This window comes from Pongo abelii, chromosome 3 (assembly GCF_028885655.2).
Source record: "Pongo abelii isolate AG06213 chromosome 3, NHGRI_mPonAbe1-v2.0_pri, whole genome shotgun sequence".
Lineage (NCBI taxonomy): Eukaryota > Metazoa > Chordata > Mammalia > Primates > Hominidae > Pongo > Pongo abelii.
Genome location: NC_071988.2, coordinates 100,512,828 through 100,537,943, shown reverse-complemented (window position 1 = coordinate 100,537,943; position 25,116 = coordinate 100,512,828). Strand labels below are relative to the sequence as shown.

The 25,116-nt window shown below is 37.2% G+C and overlaps 1 protein-coding gene across 6 annotated transcripts in view; it reads left to right on the top strand.

Moving 5' to 3' along the window:
• The window catches only part of NAA11 (N-alpha-acetyltransferase 11, NatA catalytic subunit), a 96,040-nt gene that overhangs the window by 8,112 nt on the left and 62,812 nt on the right, over positions 1-25,116 (top strand). For 2 of the 6 annotated variants that reach the window (XR_008524587.2, XR_008524588.2), the window contains exon 2: positions 23,960-24,068. The gene's annotated coding sequence lies outside the window, so the exon portion shown is untranslated. Of the gene's footprint in view, positions 1-289; positions 1,177-18,414; positions 21,580-23,959; positions 24,069-25,116 lie in introns of those variants that run through there. The other 4 variants (XR_008524589.2, XR_008524586.2, XR_010139733.1 and 1 more) reach the window with 3 other exon arrangements.

Sequence of the window (25,116 nt, the reverse complement as noted above, 5' to 3'; positions counted from 1 at the left end):
TTTGGTGTTCTTTCTGTCCCTTTCTCCTGGCAGAAATGTCCTTTAGATGTCAGGAAAAGTTCATGTGTTCTTATGGCAGGGAGGGGAGAGAGCCCCAGATCTGTGTGTGGTCTTTGTGCAGTTATCTGAATTCTCACTGACTTCCATGGAGATATATCTAGTCCAAACTAGTTACTGGGTTTCTTTATCTGCCATTCCAGTCTATCATTAACTAAACCAGTATTCTTTCAGAGCTGTCAGACCTTATAGCTCTCCCTTTCTCATTTGTTTTCTTCTCATTTTTCAACAGCATTTCAGGTCCTCATGTCTCAACCACATCTACCCTGTGAACCCTGGCTTAGTCTGTCTGTTCTGCAGCATCTGCTGTGGGGATCATCTCACAGTGATCAGAATGGCTTCTCACTCTCAACTCTATAAACAACCACCTTTCACATATCCTGCTGGGATCATGAAGGAATACCTGGACACAAGAGCCACTGCACAACAGCCAAGGCACTTTGAGACCTGCCATTACAGAACCTTTCTTGGCCTACTCACACTACGCTGCCATTTTATTCTGTTTGTAGTAGTCCTCTGTTGGGTGTGGCTATCCTGCAAGTTTTTCTTCTTTTAGAATGATGAACAGGAAGCAGGGCAAACTCTTAAAGCTTTCCAGCTTTTAGTTTTTGTTTTTGTTTTTTAACCATTATTTACCTGAGTTTTCATCCTTGAGGAGGTGAAGTAGTCAGGACCATGAAGTCAGACCTCATGCCCTCTTCCTCCTCTTTCCTGGAAGAAGTATTCGGTTTCCTTTTCCTTTCTCTGGGAACTCCTCCTTTGTACTATTCCACCCCCCCACCCACCCCCCCTTTTTTTTGGGGGAGGAGGGCATCACCTTCCCAGTGGGAAAAGGTGTTAAGTTAGGAGCTTCTACTGTACAATCAGAACTTGGAGATTTTAAGAAAAGGACAAACGGTAATTAAATTGGAATCTCTAATGTGCTTGTTTGTGTTAGTTTTTTTGTGATGATGTCACTTGGCATTTATTGAGTACCTGCAGTGTTCACACACAATGCCGGGGCCTTCATTAGTTATATATTTAACCCTCTCAGCAACCCTGTAAAGTAGGTAGTATTATCCATTTCACAGATGAGGGAACTGAAGCTCAGAGAAGTGAATTAAATATCTTGGATCTGAACCCAATTCTGTTTGAATTCAAAGCCAAAGTTCCTTCTACTTTCCTGTTCCTACTCTTTGCATTTTATTTATAAATGTGTTAAAATTTTAGCAAAAATGGAGACTCTGCTGTTTAAAAATGTGTTTGCTTAATACATGGCTACTGTATGTCAATTGTAAATATTTATATAACCTACAATCTACTTTTATTATTTTTCTCTAGTAAAAATAAGTGAAGACAAAGTACCTTGACCTCTGCAGTAAAAGTTACCAGATAAATCCAGAGTTATCATTACTTAATGTTGTTTTTGTGTTTACTGAATGTGAATTACCAAAGTATATAACATTTTTCATGTTTAAACTTTTATGAAAACTGGTGTGTGTGGATTTAAGTCAAAGCCTGGACTTTATCTGGTGACAAGAGGTAAGTCTTTTCTGTGTAATCATAATTAGCCCTGCTAAGCACTTCTTACAGATCTACCCCATTGCTCTCTAAGAATGTCTACCTAGTGGTAAATGATTGCCTGAGGCAGATATAAAAGTTTTTCCCTACATGAAAGGATTTGCCGTTTCTTGTGCCAATACAGTATGGTAAAATCTATCTTTCCATCTTTTCCTTTTTTCTTTTTAATATTCTATCTCAACGCTAAATTATTTTATTCTTTGCTTTCAACCATGTGTTTATCTCTTTATTTTTAAATATTACAGCTTTCTAACATCTGTCTCTAGGGCAGCATAATCTTACTGATGAAGTATTCCATGTTTTCCTTGAGCTTTTGTCAATATGTCTTTGTGTTAACAGCTTAGCAGATGGAGAAACAGAAGGAGTAGCCTCAGCTTACCTGAATGATTTTTCTCCAGCACCAGGCACATTGACTTGCTGTCTCTAGTAACTTGATAGGAGTTGGAGCAATTGGAAAATAGGAAATGATATATGACTTCTGCAGTGTTATTTACTAAAACAATTGGCTGCATTTCTTTGTTATCATTATATCTTCTTTCCCAGTCTCGTACCAGGAGGAAGCAGAATTATAGCAGCTTATCTGGTTTGGGCTATCCCTGTTTAGATAATGAAAATAAAATAAACAATAATACTAATATTGCTTTGGGCATAGATTAGCATGTTCATAATGGTTCCAGAATAGTAGTGGTGATTTAGCAGCAGCAGTGGCTTTTTGAAACACAAATTGTGGGAGTCTGTGGCACCATTTTTTTTGTAATAGCATTGTTCTTTTTACACAGGAAAAGTGATTTTTTTTTTTTTTTAAATTCTGAGGGGACTGACTACTTTTTACTGAGGCACAGTCCTAGAGAGAGCAAAGCAAGGCTTTGAAGCAAGGAGGGAGGACAGTTAATGGTGTGAATACCCTTGTACTAGCTATATTTTATTCACTTGCAGCTTTAAATAAACTGGTTGTGCTCAGGTCTGCTAGCAGATTATTCAAAGATATTGATCAGCTCACTAAGTTTTCTTTGGTTAAAAGAGGAAAACTTGTGAATGAAGCCTGTGAGTTCCTAGTTAGAGTCTGTGTGATTTTCCCTTTGGAGATAAGAGCAAGAAGCTAGAGATGAACATCTGAAATAAAAATAATGGGGTGTGGATATATGGGAGAAATGGGGAATAGTACTGGGAATTAGTCCACAGCCAGGAAAATTTAGAAAGGATCAGGACTGAAACACTGGAAAGAAAGTTTTCTTTATTTTTTATGTGCAGCTAAGTCATTTGGGTATTATGTTAAAAAATGCAGATTTTTTTCTCAGTATGTCTGGTGGGGTCTGAGTATCTGCATTTCTAACTAGTTCCTACATTGCTCATGTTGCTGGTCCCGGAACCACACTTTGACTAGTAAGGGTCTTAAAGCTCATCTCCAACCCTTGGACTGGGGTCCAAAACACCCGTGACTGTCCATTAGGTCATTTAATAATAGATTAGACCCTAAATAATTCAGATTCCCCTTCTTAAATATACATTTACATAAATCCTGTTTGAGTTTATGTCTTGATGGCCTAATAATTTCAATAAAAATAGAGTTCGTTAAAAATGTGTACAGCAAAAAAGTGTATATAGTATAAAATGTATTGATAATCAACATTATATCTATTAGGATGCTTTGATATACCAATTTTGCCTCATTGGCTTCTAGGCAAGTGAATGGTGTATGAGGTTTTTAAAAGTTTCACTTCTAATTCTCACTCAATTTATTGTGTTCATTGGTTGATAAATTAGCTCAGACACTGAAATTGTTTTCCATGCTGACAACATTTGACAGGATTTGAAAAAGACTGAGTCTTTTTTTTTTTTTTTTTTTTTTTTTTTTTTAATTTTAAGGAGCAGCAGACCTATGTATGGGTTCAGGTGGTCTAATAGAGATTTTCCATCCAGGGATAAGAATTTCTAGCCTATTGTTTCTCAAAGTGTAGTTCATATGCTTAGTGCATCAGAATCACCTGGGTGCTATGTTAAAAATGCAGTTTCTTTGTCTCTGGCTCAGATTTACAAAATCAGTCCTGTATTTTTAACAACCCTCCAGTTGATTGTTTTGCACACGGTCATCTGAAAATCACTGATCAGTACAAGGCGTTGAATTCTTCATAAAGATAATAGAAGGGAGCTTTTTTCCATGGTAATACTCTCCAGACAAATTAATTCATCAAAAGAAGCAAATAATTCAGAGGAGATATAACAAATTTTTGTTTATTATAAAACGTGGGAAAGGGTGAGATGGTATATGGGAACTCTGCTCACTTTCTGTAAACTTAAAACTGTTCTAAAAATAATTTATAAATTAAAAATATTTTAAAAGTACGTGTGAACATTTGACACACATTCTTCCGTATGTATTTTACATAAATGTGAGATCTTGTATGTTATTTTTTAGGGCTTTTTTGGTCATTACTTTCCTCCTCATCCTTTCTTTTCAAGCAAACAATAGCTACAACTTGGCAATGGCAGTATACAGCACAAGCCTAAAGGATGAGAACATTCACAAATCACACCATGAAATTTGTCCCAATTTGTTTCCAGAGCAAAAATCTCAAATTCTGCAGTGTCTTGTTAGGAACCAGACACCTAGCATGTCTGGAACCACATGTCCTTCCATGCATGTCATTAGCTCCTCATATCCCATCACCATCTGGGCGTCTTGAGTTAGAGCTTTTAAGAACACAGTACCCAGCCAAAATCCAATGAAACAGACTAAGTGACTTATCAAGGTCCTTTTTTATATTAATATTTTTTCCTAGACATGAATGCTTCTTTGAAATCTAGTAAGACACAGATCATTTCCTTGAGGTGCACTTGAAGGGTTATTTAAACACTATGTTTCCTTATTAGGGCATGGGAATTACGTTTTGTGAAGTTCTGGGGAAAAAACTCTTCATTTTAAATCATACATACATGCTTTCCTAACCAAAATTAAGATAGATTTCACACCTTTGGAATGGTGTCATCACCTCAACTGCATTTTACAGGAGCTTACCTGGAGAACACAGTCCTTAGCAAGTTGAGCAATTTTCACAAGAGGTGGTTCAATAGATTGAGAAGTCACAGGGTGCAGAGTCCAACAGCTTAAATTTTAGTCCTAGTTTGGCTTATTACCACCTGGATATCCTCTAGCACATCAGTTTTCTCATTTACAAAATAGAGATAAAAATAACTTTTGTGCTTTCAGGGTTATTGTGTAATGAGTTAGTGTAAAAAAAACCTGCATTGTAATTTGCAAAAAATGTTACTGTAAACATTTTTACTTTTAGACATTTTTACCCCTCAATTTAAACGGGTGTAGAGTAACAGTGATCATTTTTTTTGTTTCCTCTTTGATGGTCCCGAAAAGAACCAGTGTTTCAGAGAATGTATTATCAAACAATAACTGTGTCAGCAATGACAAATGTATGCATGTATGTGGACATTTTAAGGGATAAAATATGGAGAAGGTGAATTCCTGTAAATACAGCAAGCCAGCTTTCTATACATTCATTTAAAAAGAAAAGACTCAATAAAAGTTACCTTTTACTCTCTATGACCTAAGCATTCATATGTAATATACTTTTCATGTAAAGCGAACTGTACTTAATCTCCTATTTACATGGTTTTGAGTAAAAGAAATTCACACAAACACACATACACACAGTGACCAAAATTTTTACATATTCAAAAACTTCAGTAAACTGGCTGGGCGTGGTGCCTCATACCGGTAATCCCAACTAATCAGGAGGCTGATGTGGGAAGATCTCTTGAGGCCAGGAGTTCGAGATCAGCCTGGGCAGCCTAAGCAAGACCCCAACACTTTTTTTTTTGGGGGATGGAGTCTGTCTCTGTCACACCCAGGCTGGAGTCCAGTGGCACAATCTCAGTTCACTGCAACCTCCACCTCCCAGGTAATTCTCCTGCCTCACCCTCCCGAGTAACTGAGACTACAGGTGTGTGCCACGACGCCTGGCTAAGTTTTGTATTTTTAGTAGAGATGGGGTTTCACCATGTTGGCCAGGCTGGTCTCAAGCTCCTAACCTCAGGTGATCTACCCGCTTTGGCCTCCCAAAGTGCTGGGATTACAGGCATGAGCCACCGCACCCGGCCAAGAACCCCAACTCTTAAATAAATAAATAAAACATTAGTAAACCATGATAGTACATTAGGGCAAGCATCTGGCTGGTTTTTCATTACCATAACTCTAACGAGAGTGTTAAGTCTGGCTTTTATTCCTGAAAGCTGGTACACAAGTTAAAAGTTTGACTGTTTGTTAAATAATAAATGTTATAAAGAATTTTGAAAAATCATGTACTCTCTTGTATAAGGAGGCTTTTAGGAAACAAATATTTCTAATTGCTCCTTTGGCAATCAAGACATTTTTGCATCCTGGGACAGTGTCGCATAGTAAGATTCCCAGTGGGTGAGAGGTACATCTCTTTTGTAAAGTGGCAGATAGATTAATGTGAAAGAAAGGTGAGAAAGAGGCAGCCCCATAGAACTGCTCTTAGGCAGATCATTTTAGAAAGGCATACATGTGGAACTTGAGAATGCAGAATTTGAGTTCCTTAAAAAGTACTCATGTCTGTGTAGCCCTTGAAAGGCAATAATCTAATATATATTTTTCAACATTTAATACATGTTCTTTAATTTTATTATCTTTATAATTGTTAGGGATGGGGTAGATTAAGCTTGTATCCAGTAGGTATTTAAGCTGAAACGTCACAGCTTTTGTGTGCTTAATTAGCATCATTGCCTCAATTGCATTGAGTTAATAGGTAGTAGTATCACAGAGGTTAAACTCATTCACTCTAGGTTATACCTAGAGTTATACCCTAAGGTACCTGCTTTGGAAATGTTGAAATATGTAATTGCATATACCTTGCTTTATAAAGACAGCAACCCTATCAAAACTATCCTTGGCAGGCTAGTAGGAGTGCCATGAAATAACCTGAAATTGTCATTTGTCACCAGATGATAGAAATCTGAATTCAGAGTTAGAAAACTGGTTTAGGAGTGACAATGTATGAAAGAGAAAATTGTCAGCTGTTAGAAAGTCAAAGATGCTATTTTTATAAAGGCAAGGTGAAAAAAAGACTTTATGACAGTTGTATTGGATCTTCTGTTTTCTTTGTTCAAGAAAAAAAGTATTTTTTATTACTGACTTGAATTTTATTTTCATAATATAAAGTAGTTTTTATAATAATTGGGTACCCTGAATAATGAAAAGACTGTATTTATAGTTTAAATTTTTGCATGCCAGTACAATTCTTATTAAAAAACATTTGGGTCAGTTTTGCTAAAAAACAAGTTCCTGTCTTTAATGAGGAAAAAGCATAATAGTGGCTTATCTTAGAATGTAAAGCTTTTGAAATCACCCTGTAATTCATGGCTTATCCCTGAGAATTCAAAGCTTTATAAATTATAAACCTTTTCCAGGACACCATACACACTGTCTTAAGTCAAATAGCACTGGGCTAAGCCAAAGACGTAAATGAATTCTTCACTCAACCCTGGTGTCCAGTGTTATTCTTTTCTAGCTTACATTATACACCCTGGCCAAAACTAGAATTCCTTCAAAATAAGCCACACTCCCATATCACCTTTTCACTTCCTTTTCTCTTTCTGCTACTTCTTCCCACAGTTAAATCTATCGGTCAATAAAACCTACATTATAGCTGGTAATAAGCAACTTTTATAAATTATTAGTAACTGGCAGACTTGTTCCTGTAAATAATATTTATATTTAATTCAAATAAACCTCCAGTTGGTAGGTTAAACCTACCTAACCAAAACCATTCTTACTCTACCTGTTTCAAGATGTAAACTGGGACTCCATGGGGTGTCCTGCCATCTTGAGCCACAGTTTTCAAAAGAAAGGAAGGAGGCATTTTCTGTCTATAAGCAAGTGCAGGAATTAAGGTGCTAAGTAAATGAGCATTGTTGTATTTGAACCCCTGAAGCTTTCTTTTCTGCATCTTTCTTCCAGTACCTTCTTGTTTCTTCTATATCTTCAGCAATTCTAAAGTCTCAATTTCCACATCCACAAAATAGGTATAAGGTTGCTTTAAGGAACTGTAGAGTTGTTGCGAGAGTAAAATAAGGAAATTCACAGAAATAAACTGATAACCAGAAAATATTAAGGGTACCAAAATATTGTTTCATCCATTTCCTTTTTAGTTGTTGAGTAAACATTTTAATAAGTCTAATCATTCCAATACGTGTTTTTATGTTTGAATATTATTTTTGGCAGAAAGATGACTAAGTGATCATAGATTGTTTTTGTCTTTCTAGTTTTTTCTCCATTCTCTAATTTGTCTCTGAATGTGCCCAGGCAATAGCAGGTGCTCAAGTAAAAGCACGAATGAATGAAAATGAGTGGTTCACAGATGAGGAATAATTGAGCCAATAAAAATTATAATGAATCCCATTTTATATCAATAACGATAGAATAGGCTGGGTGCGGTGGCTCACGCCTGTAATCCCAGCACTTTGGGAGGCTGAGGCGGGCGGATCACGAGGTCAGGAGATCAAGACCATCCTGGCTAACACGGTGAAACCTCGTCTCTACTAAAAATACAAAAGATTAGCCGGGCGTGGTGGCGGGCACCCGTAGTCCCAGCTACTCCAGAAGCTGAGGCAGAAGAATGGCATGAACCCAGGAGGTGGAGGTTGCAGTGAGCCGAGATTGTGCCACTGCATTCCAGCCTGGGCGACAGAGCGAGACTCTGTCTCAAAAAAAAAAAAAAAAAAAAAAAAAACCGATAGAATAAGAATTCTTTTCAAACAAATACTACGTTAAGAAGAAAACACTTCAGTGCTGTTTTATACCAATAATGAAGTATTTCTATTTCCATACCCTGTTTGTAATTATAAAAAAACAAATATCTTCCTAACATATCCTTGGACAAAAGGTAAAAATAAGAGGTACAGGTAAATAGAGAACACATCAAATCTCTTAATCAAGATGTGTTTTACCAAATATAATAGGAAACAATAAGCAAACATGATGATTACCAGCGAAATCCTGAGCATTGCAAATCCAGTTTTCAGTTGGAAAATACAGCTAAAATAACCTATGAAATGCTTTGAAAATACCACAGTACAATGTGATTTTCATCGGTGTTTATGTTTTTGAAAGGAAAAAAATGGCTAAAGTATTATTTTAGTCCATGTGCAAAGCAAATTCTGTTTTGTCTGTTAAAAAAATAAATGAGCAATAATCTCCAAGAAATCATCTTGACCAGCATTAGTGACTAGTTTGGTAGTTAACAGCCTGAGGCATAGCCAGAGGCTGTTAAGGCTCTGGGGGAAAGAAAAGGTTGGTAGATTGTGGTTTACCAGTAATTAACTATAGGTATGAATCAAAACTTCCTAAGAAAAGAGATTAAAGTTACTTTGGATTATTTTATGTGTATGCTTATCTTTTCATACATCCCCCTCCCATACCTTTTCTAATAAATAGGAAAAGAAGATGATGCCATTATTTCACAAACCAAGTTGAATTGGAAATAATTAATGTAATGAAACAGGAAACACATGGGACCAATTAATGCCTTTGCAAGCTTGGACTATATAACTATAAGAAGCACTTAAAAAAAAACTCAGTCTAACACATTAGTTGATTGTTGGTGAAATGAAACTCAATCATGAGATCATAAGGATTTTTTGAAGCTTTTTTTTTAGTTTTTAATCCTATCTCAATAAAAGTAAATACATAAGGATTATACATAAACCAAATCTGAAGTAATATAGATTGGGGGAACCTCAAGAGGGTCAGGAGATAATGAAGATTATACCTCAATATTGGGATTATGATGTTAGTTCTTTATTTCAATAAAAGTGGATAGAGATCTTTCATATCAGGGACAGGGCTTAGCTGTAAGGACGAAAGTAATCTTCTGGGAATTATGCATACAGGCTTGACATCATTTTTATTGGATGGCTGATGAACTGGAAAACTCCAGGATAGCCAGGCTTTAATTTGTAATCTTAATTTTCATATAAATCGGTACATTTCAGGGGGAGGCAGAGGGGGATGTGGGGACATTGATGCTTGCCGGCCTTGTGGTAACAAGACAGCTCTGAAGCACAGGCAGCAGTACTAACTCATCCAGTATCTGATTCTGTCTTTTCCTCTCTCCATCTGTCTTCCATCTTTGCATCCATCATTTAACGAAATTTACAGCCTGCAAATACCAGAGAAGCTAATGTTAGTGCAATCTTCCTTCTACCTCCTCTCGGAATGATCTATAGTAATCTACTTATCATAGACATGCACACTATAATGCACAATAATTTAGTTTTCAGCCAGGAAAATGACTGCCATTGTTTTGCAAGCATACATTAATGAGGATTTTTTCCCCTTCTTCTTCTTTTAATTTTTGTAAAGTATATAGGGCATGAGAGCGCACTAGTTTCCCTTCATAAAATAATTATCTTGGTGTTTCCCATATATAATTTCATATCCATGGAATTACCTAGGGGCAAAGTTATAAAACTAGAACATAGTGGAAATTTATTTGGATATATGGAAACTAGGTCCATATATTTTCAATATAGGTTCCATATGTCCTTTACATGGTCAAAGAAGTAAAATGCTGTTGAATGTTTTAGAAATATATTAAGAAAATAGAATTTTCTTTCTGGATTGTTCTAGTCTCTTACAATATAAATAAAATTAAATTGTTTGTGCAAAATTATTCTTAGCAAAGGATATTATAGTTGAATTCGCCATAGGAAACAAGCAATATACTCCCTTCTTACATTGTGGTTATTGTTTTGAGGTTTTATGTGTCTCCCAGCTCTATCAGGTTTTATGTATCTCTACCATTTGTTTTACCTTTGTCTCATTATTTTTTAGCTTTTGGGTGATTTCTTATAAAAGAAGAGGAAAGATCATAGTTCCTACTCCATAATTTTTAAACCAGAAATCATATGTAGCTTTTTGATCTTCTAATAATCATGTGTATGTAAAGAACATATAAGGCTCATATTCTACCGTATAAAAGAAAAAATCCTCAGCCAAAGCTAAAAATGCAGAACTTGTTACACATAAGAACATTTTCCAACTTCTGAGTATATCTGAATGGCTCTAGTTTTAGATTTTCCCCATGGTTTAGAGATGTTTTTATTTTTCAAAGACAAATCATCTGTTCTCAAGACTGTTTTCTTTGTTTGTTTTCTGATGTCTTCCTAGATGCACAGTGTACTGAAATGTTGAGATACTACCTTCAGAGCAGAAAATAGATTCTCCCAATCATATCTTATCCTCTTATCCTCCAAAGCTCCCAGTTTGCCAGTGAAGTAACATGAAAGTTGATATAGATAAATACTGTGTCCGTAATCCCAATTGAGAGCACACTCATCTCTTAAACAGTTCTGTCAACTGGGATTTATCTGCATGGAAGGCATATAAAGCATCGTTTACATAAATAACTTGGAGTTTTGGGTTGGACATATATCAGGGATGAGTAACTGCCCTGGAGTATACCTATTAAATCAATCACCAGGTTCAAACAATCAGAAAAGCATTGACTATAGCCATACAAAACTTGATCACAACATAATCTTCCTCTGCTTCTTGATGAGGTAACAAAATATGCTGTGTTCATTGAACAGCTGCTTTCATAAGGAGAGCAATAACGAAAAAATCTTCCAGAACCTTCAGCACTTGCCCATGAAAACAAGGTTTCCAGTGAGAAAATTAAAATGCCAACAAGATTTATACTTACCTATGCAGATGTCCTGTGGTCTTAAACATGTTGTATTCCTTTTAAAATGTAAGAAACAGACACAATGTCATTTTTCAAAGTACTGTTATTGAAAAATAAAAGTTATAACCATGATTTCTGTTATGGGCTGAATTTTGTCCCTCCCAAAATTCATGTGTGAACTTCTAATTCCTACTCTCTCAGAATGTAACTATTTGGACATAACACCTTTAAAGAAATAATTAAGTTAAAATGAAGCCATTAGGATGGGCCCAATCTGATTTGACTAGTATCCTTATAATAAGAGGAGATTAGACACAGATAACACCTAGAGAGGGAAGACTGTGTGAAGATACAGGGAGAAAATGGCCATCTGCAAGCCAAGGAGAGAGGCCTTAGAAAATCAACTCAGCCAACACCTTGATCTCAGGCTTCTAGCATCCCAAACTGGGAGACTATATATTTCTGTCATTTAAGCCACACAGTCTGTGGTATTTTGTTATTACAGCCCTTAAAAGCAAATGCAATACAGTTCTCTTTCTTGTTTAAAGATAAATAAGGAAATGAAGATAGAAAGGCCCAAAGTTAAGTCATCTCTAACTTGCTCAGACATCCAGCTTTTCATTGATTCCATATGGAAATCAATGTTCCCTTAATTGCTTGAATTTTGGCTGTGAATATTCTTCCATCATAACTTCTCTATTAAGAAGAGTGAAATGTCAGATAGTTGGAACAGGGCTTGCCAGAGCTGCATAAAGCAAGCATGAAAGCATATTCCCCAGGGAAACATCTGTTTTTATAAATGAGTTAACTCTGAAGAAGTAGACATGTAAGTAGTATAGGCTAATTAATTTCAAAGGGGATGTAAAGAAGAGAAATGTACAAATTACTAGTAGAAAAAATGATGAAAACTAGATTTTTGAGGATTATTATGTTATACCATTTGAGAGTCTTTCAATATACCTAGAAAATGAGGAAGATGCCTGTTTGAGATCCTCTTATTAAAGAGGAGAAAGCTTTTTTCTCACCATTCTATTCTTTTAAGTGTCCTTATAATAGATAATCAAATGATAAGATCACATCTTCTTGCTTCTATGTTCATATGAAAAGATTCCCCATCTCACTGCTTCCTATCAAATGAGAGCAGGAAGTGAAAAAAGCTTTTGTGAACCAGGACATCCCACAGGTAAAACAAACATGTGCCAGCATCCTACCCAGATGCACAGCTTAGGAAGAAGGCCCTGTTCATTGAGCCATACCAGCTTTTCTAGAGAAATTGAACAATCTTTCAAATGATATGTAAAATTTTAGGCACATAAAACTTCTAGATCTCAGAAATGAACTGATGACTGTACTGCCATGGCAGTCATGTTTTACTTTGTGAAATATGTGGAATATAATTTTCTAAAAGGCAGTATAGTATTAGGAGTCTTGTTTTCCAAGATTTTTGAATAAATATTTAAGCTCTATGTAAAGTATTTTACCTTAGTTATTAATCACCACTTTATTTGCATACATGGTGGGGGAAGAGCCTCTATTTGAAGATAAAGTCTATCTATGGCCTAACCTGGTCATATGTCAGAGGTGATTCAGAAAAGACATGGGTCAGTCCCGGCAGCATTCTCTACATGAAGAACCAAAGAACATCCTGAGAAAGAATTCAGCCCGTGAAGACAGGTGACTGCTACTATGACAGAGACATGAGGTACCACTGCCAGTCTGGGGACAGCTTCTTAGTGCATCACGTGGGACGTGGTGGGTAGAGAAAGAAATGTAGTCTCTTTATTCCTAGGATTATATTCACCTATGTCTGCTCCTTGCCACAGGAACCCTGGCATCTCATTATGACACCTTTTCACTGACAGAGTTCTTTTAATTTGCACCAAAACAGGTATAGCATACTCAAGATATTAGGGCAAGGGGCTCAAGAGGGGTTCTCAAATCACTCTTACAGTCTGCCTGAAACCAGCACCCCCACCGTCACTACCTAGATTCAAGTGTTTCATTGGGTTTAATACTCTCATACACATAATTTCTAGGTAGTGTGACCATATAAAAATCCCAAAAAGGATATTTTTGAGGATGAAATGGAGCAGTAAAAGTAGTAAAAATTATATAATTTCTTTGAAATATGTATATTGGGCTTACAATTTAATATCATTATCTCATTGGCTGTTCAATGAACTTTATTCATTGCTGAAAATATAAAAATATTCTTGCCAAAATATAGAACTAACATTTCTGTTATTAAAGCAAAATTAAAAATGTCTTTATATGAATTATTTGAACCTTAAAAAATAAATGGGATAATTATTTTTGGTTCACATACACATTCTTAATCATTTTCTTACCCTGTACCTGTTTCTAACATTGTGTCATTGGCAATTTTCTGAATAATATATTTTGCAATGTTGTGCTGTTTTACATTTTTTAATAAAATTGCTTGCAATTTTCTTCAAATTTGTATTTTGTGATGAATACAGTTTAAATCGCTGACACTCAAGTTGACTCTGCTCTGTAGACCATAATTTTTTAACTGAGAAACTACTATCTACAGATGCTGAGGTTCGTGATAAGATCAGAGAAAATTTGGCTAAATAAAGGATCTTCTCAATTCTAATTTTATTGAAATATGTAAATATCTCAGTCCAAATATGTTAACAATTAAAAGACAAAAGAGGTGCAAAAACAGAAAAACAAATGATGGTTGAAGAGCTGTCGAGCTGTCACTAAGAAAAGTATGCCATAGAGCAGAGGAAAAATAACAAAATGAATCAACATGAGTTTTTAAAAATTAGTAAAACAATCATATATTAAAAACAAAAATGTGATATAAAGATGAAAGAGGTCAGAAAATGTGTGGAGATTTCTTTCTCAGTGAGGCCATCCAGGCTCATTAGAGACATTCTAATCATTTTGATCTTTAAGTGAAAAGGTCTGTGTTTTCATACTCTTACTTCTTTTGGTTCCGATGCCAATCTGCAAACTTATTCTCAGCAACTTTTAAACCTACCAAGGAGTCTGACAGAGTGGTAACGTCCATTATCCAAGTCAAAAGAATACCAATTACATTCTTCTCCCAAAACAAAAAGGGAAGCATTATTGACTTAATTCTAGAAGGTTGCCCAAATGTTTTATCTCAGACCAAAGCCTATCTGCTCCAAGGAGCCTTCCTATCTGAACAGCTAGCTACTTTCAAATGGCACTGTGTTCCTTTCCCGTCTCCCCTTAAAAATTCCCAGTTCACCAATTCTCTCACTATGTTATCTTGATCATCACTGTGATTAACAAAGGTCAAGAAGAGCGGGCGTAGTGATGCGCACCTATCGTCCCAGGCTTCCTTGGAGTTTGAGGCTGCAGTGATCATGATTATGCCACTGCACTCCAGCCTGAGTGATAGAGCAAGACCCCTACTCAAATTAATGTAAAATAAAATAATAAATGAACAAAGGCCAAGAAGAAATGATCAAATTTGCATCTGAAAATAAAGAAAAGTGAGTGTCTTTGCAATGTTTTTCAGATGGTCCATCCTAGCAGTAAAAACTGACCCGTACATTTATCTCTTACGTTGTTTCCTTCCCAGTTAGGACTGCTTTTTTGCATGCTTTTTGAAAATATTTATGTTGGGAGGTTTATATAATAATAAAAAAAAAAAGGCCTTGAGAGAACAGGAATGAAAAGGGAAGGATGCACAAATTAAAAAGTCAAGATGGCAAATATATTACTTTTGGTGTATATTTTAAGCAGCTGTAACAACAACAACAACAACAACAAAAACCCTAAAATTCAAAGTCTCAAACAAAATAGAATTTTATTTCTGTCTTATCTAATGATCCAGGGATGAGAATTTCCAGGCCAGCAGGGAAGCTCCTTCCCTATAGATATCTTGTTACTCTTCCATTTCCTCCAGTGTTCTTCTCTGTATTGGTTGAGGTTGGATTACACATACTAGTCCATGTTCCATTTTGTAAGAAGGGAAAAAGAGATTAAGTGGCAAGCAAGCAATTTCTTCTTTAAACCATTTTACTTGGAAGTTACACATATCACTTTTATTATGAAGTAGTTGATGCTATAGATATGAAATGTATGTGAATATGTATACACACAAATATATATACATATATAATGCAAATATACATATCTAGAATTAAGAAATATACATTATATACACATATATTTATACAGTCTCAGAATGAAATGACACAAAAAAATGAGACTTTGTTATGAAGGATTTGGGTGTCTTTGTAGAAAACATATTTAAAATTTGTCAGATTAATATTAGTCAGCAACTGCACATCCCTTTTCATTTTGTCCTACCATCATTTTGATTGTTTATAGATTTTTACACTTGCAACCTAAACTTAACAAGAATAAATCAGTGACATTTTCCTTGAATACTTATTGTATAGAAGAATTAATAATACCTCTCACAGAAAAGAATACCAATACATTTGGGAAGATTGACAGAAGGAAAGAGAAGATATGATTTAGATCTTCAGAAGAGAAGGAAGATCTAGATCTTTTGTGAAAAATTCACAAAGTTATTCAAAGCAGAAATCTGTAATATCATTTCAATTTCTATTCTATGGTATCAATCTACATTAAGTGCATATTTCAAAACAAAATCCCTCTGATGCCCTTGTATCCCATATACACATTTATACTCTCAAAATGTTCCATATGTCATTTCATAAAATTATTTATGTATTTCTACGAATGCAGGGCCAAATAAACCAACTAAATAGAATAAGAGGAAATTAGTTTGGCCAGTCTTTTATTTTTCTCTAGTTCTGCTATGGAAGCATTTTAGCATCTATCGTTTTTAAAAGAAATAGAAGATTCCTTAAAGTAAGGCTGACTGCCTTCCATTCCAGACAAAATAATGTTAAACCTCTTTTAGAATACAGTAAATTGTAAGATAAAATTAGCTGTTGTTGTAAAGGGTAACTTTGCCCTGCAAAGTTAAATTAAATTCAAGTATTTTTTTGTGAGCTATTATAAAATGGATGTGGCTCCTCCACGTTTGGTCCCTCGTTTAGCTAGAGCCCTTGTGTTTGTTGGTCCCCATGCTGGAGCTCTTCTGCTTTTCCATGGGTGCCCAGCTTTTATCACTGCCATGTACAGAAGTATTTTTAACTTATTGTATTTTCTTCTTAAAGACCTTGAACTGAGGAGCTAGAAGTGGATTCTATCACCAAGAAATGAGCCTGAAGTAAAATCACTTCCTCTGGTTAATCTGCATTACAATTTATTTAATGCTGATAAACAGGAATTGACATATTATCGATCAAAAAATTGTATCAAAGAAATATATTCAACAGCATGAGGTAAATGCTAAGTGTCTCTTGATTAGTATAGATGATCAATATTTTAGAAACAGAGGTAGGAAAGATCATTGTGCACAGGACTATTCAAGGAACTCTTCATAGTGGAATGCAATAGAGATGGGCAGATTTCAACAAGGTAGAGAAGCAAGTGGAAAGAAAAATAAAGTTGGAGGGGAGGATATTCTGATCAAATTCTTCAACCATCTGTCTTAAAACTTCTCCACAATAATATGAAATGTTTATTCAGTACTTACTCTGTGGCAGGCATTTTATAAAGATTATTTCATGTGAACTAACAATACACTTTTGACTTGAGTGCCAAGATAATCTCCACTTTAGATACATGGATTCTGATGCATAGATCAGTTTGCTAATTCATTTAAGGTGACATAGCTAATAAGTGGCAGAGACACGATGCAAACCCGTGTGTGACTCTGGAATTCACATGCTTAACCACTGTAATATAAGGACATTCTTACTGCAAAGTCATGGAGCGCATCCCTTTGAGAATCTCACTTCTACTATCAGTGATTACCTTTCAGGCCCTTATCATACCTGACATGAACTGCTATTACAACCTTCTTAAAATATGGATTCTCTAATTTTAATATCCATCTCTCTAGCTTATCCTTCATAATGGCCACCTCATGTTCTGCTCATTCTTTCCCTATTCAAAACCTTTTAGAGGCTCCCAATGCATTAAAAAAACACACACACTTAAATAACCTCTTTTGATGTCCTCATGTAACCCAATTTACTTCTCAACATTTTTGCCCTCCCTACTGCTCACTCTACTTCATATCAGATTAATTTATGTACTTGCTTGTCTTTCCCATTAGATTTCCAATTACTTAAGGATAGAAGAAATGCCTTCTCTTCCTGCCCTGTATAGTTCTTAGCAAAATTCCAAACATATGGTGGACATTTATCAAATGTTTGCTTCTTTGAATTTTGCTGAATCGGCATGTTGTAAGCATAATGAGTAGTTTGTGTTGACTAAGGCAGATAAGATATGAAGGGAAGAAGCAATAGAAGTGCAGGGTAGGGGGGCCATATTGTGGGGGCACATCAAAGATCAATGTCAGAAGTTGGGACTTTAACTTGAAATAGGCAACAAAATGTGCTTTGAGATGAAACATGTTAAAGTATATGGCAAGGTATAAAACCAAATTTCATTGTAATATTCCCTCTGTTGCCATTCTTTCTTCCCACATACAAATGGCATGCATTTTGCCTAACACCTTAGGAAAATCATTGCCTACATCCTGTGAATGAAGCAGTTGTCAATGTTATTCCATGTCATTTTTACAAATTCTCAAGATAGTTCTACTTTTTCAGTGCCTGTGAATAATTGCCCCTAAGAGCATCAATGTCTCTTTGAGAAGGTACAACAGATTGCCACTAGTATTATAATTGGGCATGTTAAAGCATGACATTTCCATCACCTGAAAGCGAATGGGGAAACCAAGCTGAACCAGGCCAGAGCTCATTGGCAGTGGTGGCTGGTTCAGACTTACTAGCACCTGTCACTTGCAGTCTCCATTGCTAACAAAATCATTCCTTAGATATTGTAGAGTCACATCAAGATGTTAGAGTTACCATCTCTTGAGGAAGCAGAATGTCCTGGTATCTACAATATGAGAATAGATTCCTCCTGGCTACTCTCCAGGTTAAGGTCACAATCCTAATATTGACAAAGTTGCTTCCTTTGAGATTCTTTATCCATAAAATGAGGAAACAATGCTTATATGCGCTATCCAACAGTTTTTATTTTGGGGTTTTTGTTTGTTTGGAGTGGAGAGGAGGAAGTGTCAACTGATATAAAATAAATATCAAAAAAATTTAAAGTATAAACCAACATTTGATATAAAAAACTTTTTTAAAATAATCAAATTGTGTAATTAGTCAGAGGTATAAAGTCAAACCATAAGTACAACATTGGGGTCTTGATATTCTTATAAGCCTTTTTAGTCTCTTTCTGCTGGACAAATGATGGGTCTATGAGAAGATAGCCTGATAGCCTCTGTAAACTTCCAAAGTCTTTCATCTTGTTGTTATGAAACTTCTCCGTCTTTCAGAAATGTAATGAGGCAGCATTATATAGAGCAAGGGACTCAGGGCTGGGCATAAGCATCATGAAGACTAGGCACTGGTGTGTAGAAAGTCTCAACTTCTCTATGCCTCAGTTTTCTTATTGGTAAAATATAGCAGGTAAATAAAATCATTGCAGGAGTCTTTACCTGCTCTAAAGTTTAGTGATTCTGTGATAGCAAATTTTCTCAAAATCAGTCTCACAAGTAAGAAAAATGTTGAATGTATATTTGGTGACAGTCTGACAGTATATCCATGGACTTTCTGTGTGTTCCATTGTTAGTTCTTAATAAAGATAAGTAAGATTTAGTCCTTGCTCTCAAGACGTTTATAACCTAGTAAGTAGAAGAAGACAAAGGCATTTAACATAAAGCAAAATGTAATCAACTATTACTTGAATCCAAAGAGAAATAAAATATAGTCAAGTAAAATCAGTGGAGAACATGTTATTAAAGTGTTAACATTTGATTTTGTTAAGGGATCTTTGGGATGTCCCTTTCCTGGATGGAAACCTCTGTGGCGGATGACACCTTTGCCAGTTTTGCTTGGGCCCACTGGACTCATTTCACCCACTTGGCCAGTAGGCTGCACTCGGCTCATACCACTGGTCTGGGTCTCATGCTTGCCAAGGGCGTGTATCCCATGCCTGCCAAGGGCGAGTCAGGCATGGAACAGTGAGGGGTGTGTGAGCGAGTGTGGGGTCTGGCCACTGTGCACAGTCAGACACACCAACTGCTGCAGTGGGGTGGGAACTCCAGGTGCTGGCACTGATGCTGGCTCTCTGCAAGGCTACAGCCAGACCAGGCGCACCACAAGCAGCTTCCACAGCTGGCACTAAGGAATGCAGTGGTGCCTGGAATCTTGGAGATGCCAGGAACCACAGGATCCCAAAGAGGGAGTCACAGCCCTGGCTTGGGGAGCTCCTAGGTCTGGGATCCCCAAGACCTAGGACACAACTCTTCTCTCCTTTTCTTCTCTCGCAACCTGGCAAGCAAGGGACATGTTTCAGGCCTGTTCGTGTTACTGCTCTTTTAGCCTCACCATTCAGTGGGTCCCGAGTTCTTGTCATGTGACCAGGAAGAATGAGATATGCAGACAAGTGAAGGGTGAGCAAGACGAAGAGGAGCGTTATTCGGCAATAGAACAGCTCAGGGGAGACCTGCAGGGGGCAGCTCCTTTCTGCAGCCAGGGTGTCCGGATGTGTTCAGCTCCTAGCAGAGAGGATAGCACCTCTCTTCAGGCAGGTAGTCCCAACAAGTGTTCAGCTCCCAGCAGAAAACGTAGCTCCTCTCTGCAGCTGGTCTTCCCATCATCTGCTCTACTCTGGCTGAGCCCTGGGCTTTTATCGGCCTCAGTGGGGAGGAAGTACATGCTGATTGGTCCATGGGCAGCCATTGGTGGGCCCAGAAAAGGCCCCACAAATTCCCACTGTGGTCTGCAGGACTGGCAGCCTGCCCCCCAGCCTTCAGGCCCTCCCTAGCCTGAAGGTGGGGCCTCAACAGGGACCCACCCCCTTCCACACAGGAGCCTGTCTGCCTCCTGCTGCTGTCCATGGCACCCAGGCTGCTTGAGCCAAGGGGCACCTGCAGGCCAGCGCCCAGCTGCCCTCACCCTCCCTTCCACTCCCCCCACCACATGCTTATTGGCACCTAAAGTCTGCAGGGGGCTGAGGCATGAGGGGGCTGGCATGTCAGCACTACCCCGAGTGAGTGCACACCTGGATGGGGTGTGACAGCACCTGGGCTTGGCCCCAACCCTGCTCTGAGATTGGAGCAGGCACAGGAATGAGGAGAGGCAAGTCAGTGGGAGCAGACACTGCCAAGCCTGAGGGGACAGGGGTGCCTTCCTGGGCTCCTGAGGGTGCAAAGTGCAGAGATGCCCAGGCCCTGCGTTTGGGAGGATGGAGCTCTCGCCCACTCCATGGAGTGTGTGGCAGCCCCAGCTGCACCTCCTTACAATCCGGGGCCAGGGCTCCAGGTCCTCGCTGAGGCCCTCTCTGCCCACTCCTCTGTGCCTGACCACACTGCTCCCCATCCAGTGGGTGGCTCAGCCTGGCTCCATCACAGTAGCTCCCAGCGCGGTGGGCTCCACGGAGGCTCTCGCTTGTCCCTAGTTCCCGCCAGCTCTGTGGAGTGCAGCACCACTCCGGGCCCAGTTCTGCCTCCTCCCCACACCCTCCCCACAGCGGTGGCAGGCGACAGCAGCAACTGCATGGCCAGGGTGCAGAGCAGCAGAGGCTCTGGACCTGGGAGCACGTCCTGCCTGGCCTCAGGAAGGTGGGAGCAGTGCAGTCCGCTGCTCAGGGACACAGGGCACAGGGGACCCACTGCTGCCATTGATGATGCTCCCACAGCCGCTCCTGCTGCCACTGCCTGTGCCTCCCTGATGACAGCAGCTGCTCTGTATGGTGTGCCGCTGCCATTAATTTAAGCCTTGAAGAATCAATAGCCTTAGTCATAAATGGGGATTAGATGGGAGTGGGAATTCAGGAGCACACAATAACAAAGGAAAAACATTCAATGGTCTATGGGTGGGGATAAATGTTAAATCATAGGGCATTCTATGACAACACTGAGCAGTAGAATTTGGCATACTGGCTTCTGGGAGACAAGAACTAAGATAGGCTAGGACAAAGAAAAGAGAGCCTTCAATGCCAGACACAAGAGTTCAGAGGTAATGGGGTCCATGGTCAATTTTTGAGCAAGGGAATTAAATGAGAAGGTTAAAACTGTACTTGAAACTGAGTATCAATTGAAGATTGAATGCTGAAATTAATGAGGAGCGCTTTCCCAGATAAGGAAGGCCAAGGTGTGAATCTGGCTGCAGAGGTAAGAACAGAAATAAAGGGAGGTACATTCTAAAGCGCTCTGTTTTATAAATGTTCTGTAAGTGCCTAATAAGTTCTAGGCACTGGGTAAGGTGTAGGAATACAAAGATGAACAAAATATTGTCCTCTGTCAAGAATGGCTTATTGGTTAAAAGGATGACTTCCAGAAGTTGAAGCTTGGCTTCATAGTTTTAAGCTGTGTAACTCTGGACAAGTTGCTTACCTTCTTTGTGCCTTAATTTCCTTATGTGTAAAAAGGGGATAATTAGTAACATTCATCAAACTATTATGATGAAGATTAACTAGGTCAATGTAAGGCAGAAGATTTTCTGTCATATAATACAGGATTCAGTATATATTTGCTACTTCTACTTCCACTTCCACACAGAATTACACAGAATGAAGTAATTTCAGAAGGAAGAATTTGGTTTGGTGAAAGTAAGATATTTCAAATAGCAAAATAAAAGAAAAGGGATATTTTTTAAAAGTGGTAAGGATCCATTTATTAATATTAGCTTAGCTCGAGAATGAATATAAACAACTGGAGAGGCTTCACCTAATCTAATACTTTAAAGACATGTTATTTCTCAGAGGAATAGAACTCTCAGAGCAGAAGAACAAATTATATATTTTATATTAAATCAATAAGAAGTTCATGGTTATAATAACTCAATCTGTTCTGCATTACTTTATCAATGATGGAGATAGAAAATACTATGAGAAGCATGATACTTTATCCTTGACTAGTTTTTCTAAGCTGTCTTTTTAAATTGAACAGCAAGGAGTTTTTGCAATTGAAGATTGTTTATACTACCCATTTAATGTCTAGCATTTTGAACATTTTCTCTCCTGCTTTTTTAAAGTAATACAATTTCCCAGTGTTTAGCACAGGGGATACTATGGTTTGGGGGGAAAACCAGCTCCTGAGAGTTTAAGTTTATCTCCAGGTCCTTCCTTATGTGTCTAAAAGTAAACTCTGGAGTACTATTGCGAGTAGCATTATCAAAGTTGCTTTTGTATGTCAGCATTTATTTTAGTTTTGTTGTCAAAGATCATGCAGTTTTTTTGTTTCTATTTATCAGCCTAAATATCCCTTAGTCAACAATCTTTTCTGAAAGCCTTTAATCCTGAAACAGATTTCCTGAGCAAGATGGAGTTAAATAAAACACTCATTTTCTAGGACTTGGAACATTTGTCCTAATTTCACACCTTATGCTGCAGCTCAGTCAGTGCTTGAAAGGCAAAGCATGCAGCCAAAAAGCAAGTTCCAGCATCACCTCTTCTATTGCATTGCACCTTTTGACTCCCTAAGACAGAATAAGGTGCAGTAACATGCCTCTTTGCTTTACAGTGAAGCAGTATTTGGTTTATGTCAAAATCAGAGACCTGAAGAAAGATGCTTAATTTACATGCAAACCCTGTTTCAAACCCTGTCTACTATATTCTTTCTGAGACTCTTTATTGTTTCAAAAATAATTCTCAAAGTAGCTTCAGTAATGGAAAGCAATTTATTCACACAGCAAATATTTATTAAACACTTATTATATCCATATCACTGAAATCACTATAATATGAGGTGAGGGAATGGGGATGAACTATAGGCATAAATTACACAAAAATAGGCAATAAGAAGGTTTTTCCTTCAAGAGTTCAGAATCTAGTTGAAAATATAAATAAGAGTACACAAAGTGTATATTATTAGAAAACTATGGATCATCATTTTTCATTTTTAGCATCATGTCTATTTTCAGATACATAGAAATGCTTATAGATATTTAAATTTAAAATCCTCTTTCCTCAAGGATACAGAGTAATGTTTAATTTATTTATAATAAACTGGATAAAAGAACCTTAGAGAGTGATTTGAACAAAGCCACCAGATAGAAACAAAAGACAGGAATCTTTCCTAGCAAATATTAGAAATACCAAAGATTAAATGAAACTGATTTTAATAAACAATGATTTGTTTCTAATTCACATTTAGACATGTTCATAAACATGCCTTTTATGATTGCCAAAATTTGATTTGGATATGCATTGTCTCTATCCTTATTTAGCAATGTGTATATAAACTTCTATTTCTTTCCCAATCACTGATGTAGGAAAATCAGTATGTGCCCTCCACAAAAATTGGTTAATTGTTTGAATCTAGTTTTCGCAGCTAGATTCTTCTTTACCCTGTATTTCTGTTCGTTGATTGTAGAGTAAGTTCAAAGGGAGACCATGTGGTAATGAGTCCAAAGGGCTTATGAGTCATAGGCTAAAACCTTAGCAACTGGCAGATAAGCTGTGCTTAAAATTTAGAAATGGGCTCAGCATTGATGTACTATGGAACCCATATCTGGAATTTCTACTTAGTCCATTTTGTCCTATTACAACAGAATACCACAGACTGAGTGATTTACAGTTATGGAGGCCAGGAAGTTCAATATCAAGGTGGTGGCATCTGGCAAGGGCCTTCTTGCTGCATCATCCCATGAAGGTGAGAAGGTAAGAGAGGGTTTGAGAGCAATGGGGACAAAGGGTCCAACTCATTATTTTATCAGGACACCACTCCTGAGATAACTAATCCATTCCTGAGATAATGGCATTAATCCATTCAGGAGGGCAGAGATGTCATGATCTAATCCTCTCTTAAAGATCCCACCTCTTAACACTGTTGCACTGAGAATTTAGTTTTCAACACATGAATTTTGGGGGACACATTTAAACCATACCATGCCTTTAAAAAGGAAGTTTGTGGAGGAGAGAAAAATGGACCAGTTGGTCATTCGATTTCTTACTTGTTCATTACCATATTCTCATTAGATTGAGTTTAATCCATTTGATATATTTTCTGGGTTGACCATGTAAACATAACTAGCATAGTGGTTAAGAACATGAACTTGAACCAAATTTGCCAAGTTTGAACCATGCTTTTGCCATATAAGCTTGAATAATTTTCTTCACTTCTGTCTTCATTTTCCTTGTCTGTATAATTAAAATAATGGTATCAACTTCCAAATGCTTTGGGAAAATTAATTGACTTGATATAGGTAAAGTTTTTAGAGCAGTGTCTGTCCATTTTAAGCATCTCTAAGATTTTGCCATTACTATATTGTTATTCCTTAAAATATTATTGGGATTCTCTACTGTAACTTTTTGCTTCACATACAATATTAGTAGAGCCAAGAAAAGTTGGCAGCACGAAATAAGAGAAGATCAGAGTCTTTCCCTTTGTTTTTAAACACTAAGGTAACCATTTTTTAAAATGTCTAATTTCTATGACATGACCAGTCACCAAAGTTTTTCTTTCCTGTGGTTTAAATGAGGTCTACTTCAGTAATCACAATTTAGCAAGAAGTCAACAGAGGGAATGCAAAACACAGTGTTAAAAAAAACTTTCACTCTTATTTATACAACAGTTTATATTGAGTGTTAATATTTAAATTCTTTAAAAAACTATACTTTTTTCTTTATTTCATCAATATAGACAACAAATAATTTCTTTTGTCTATTTAAAAAGAAGAAAAACAGTAGATAAGCAGAGAAATTTAAC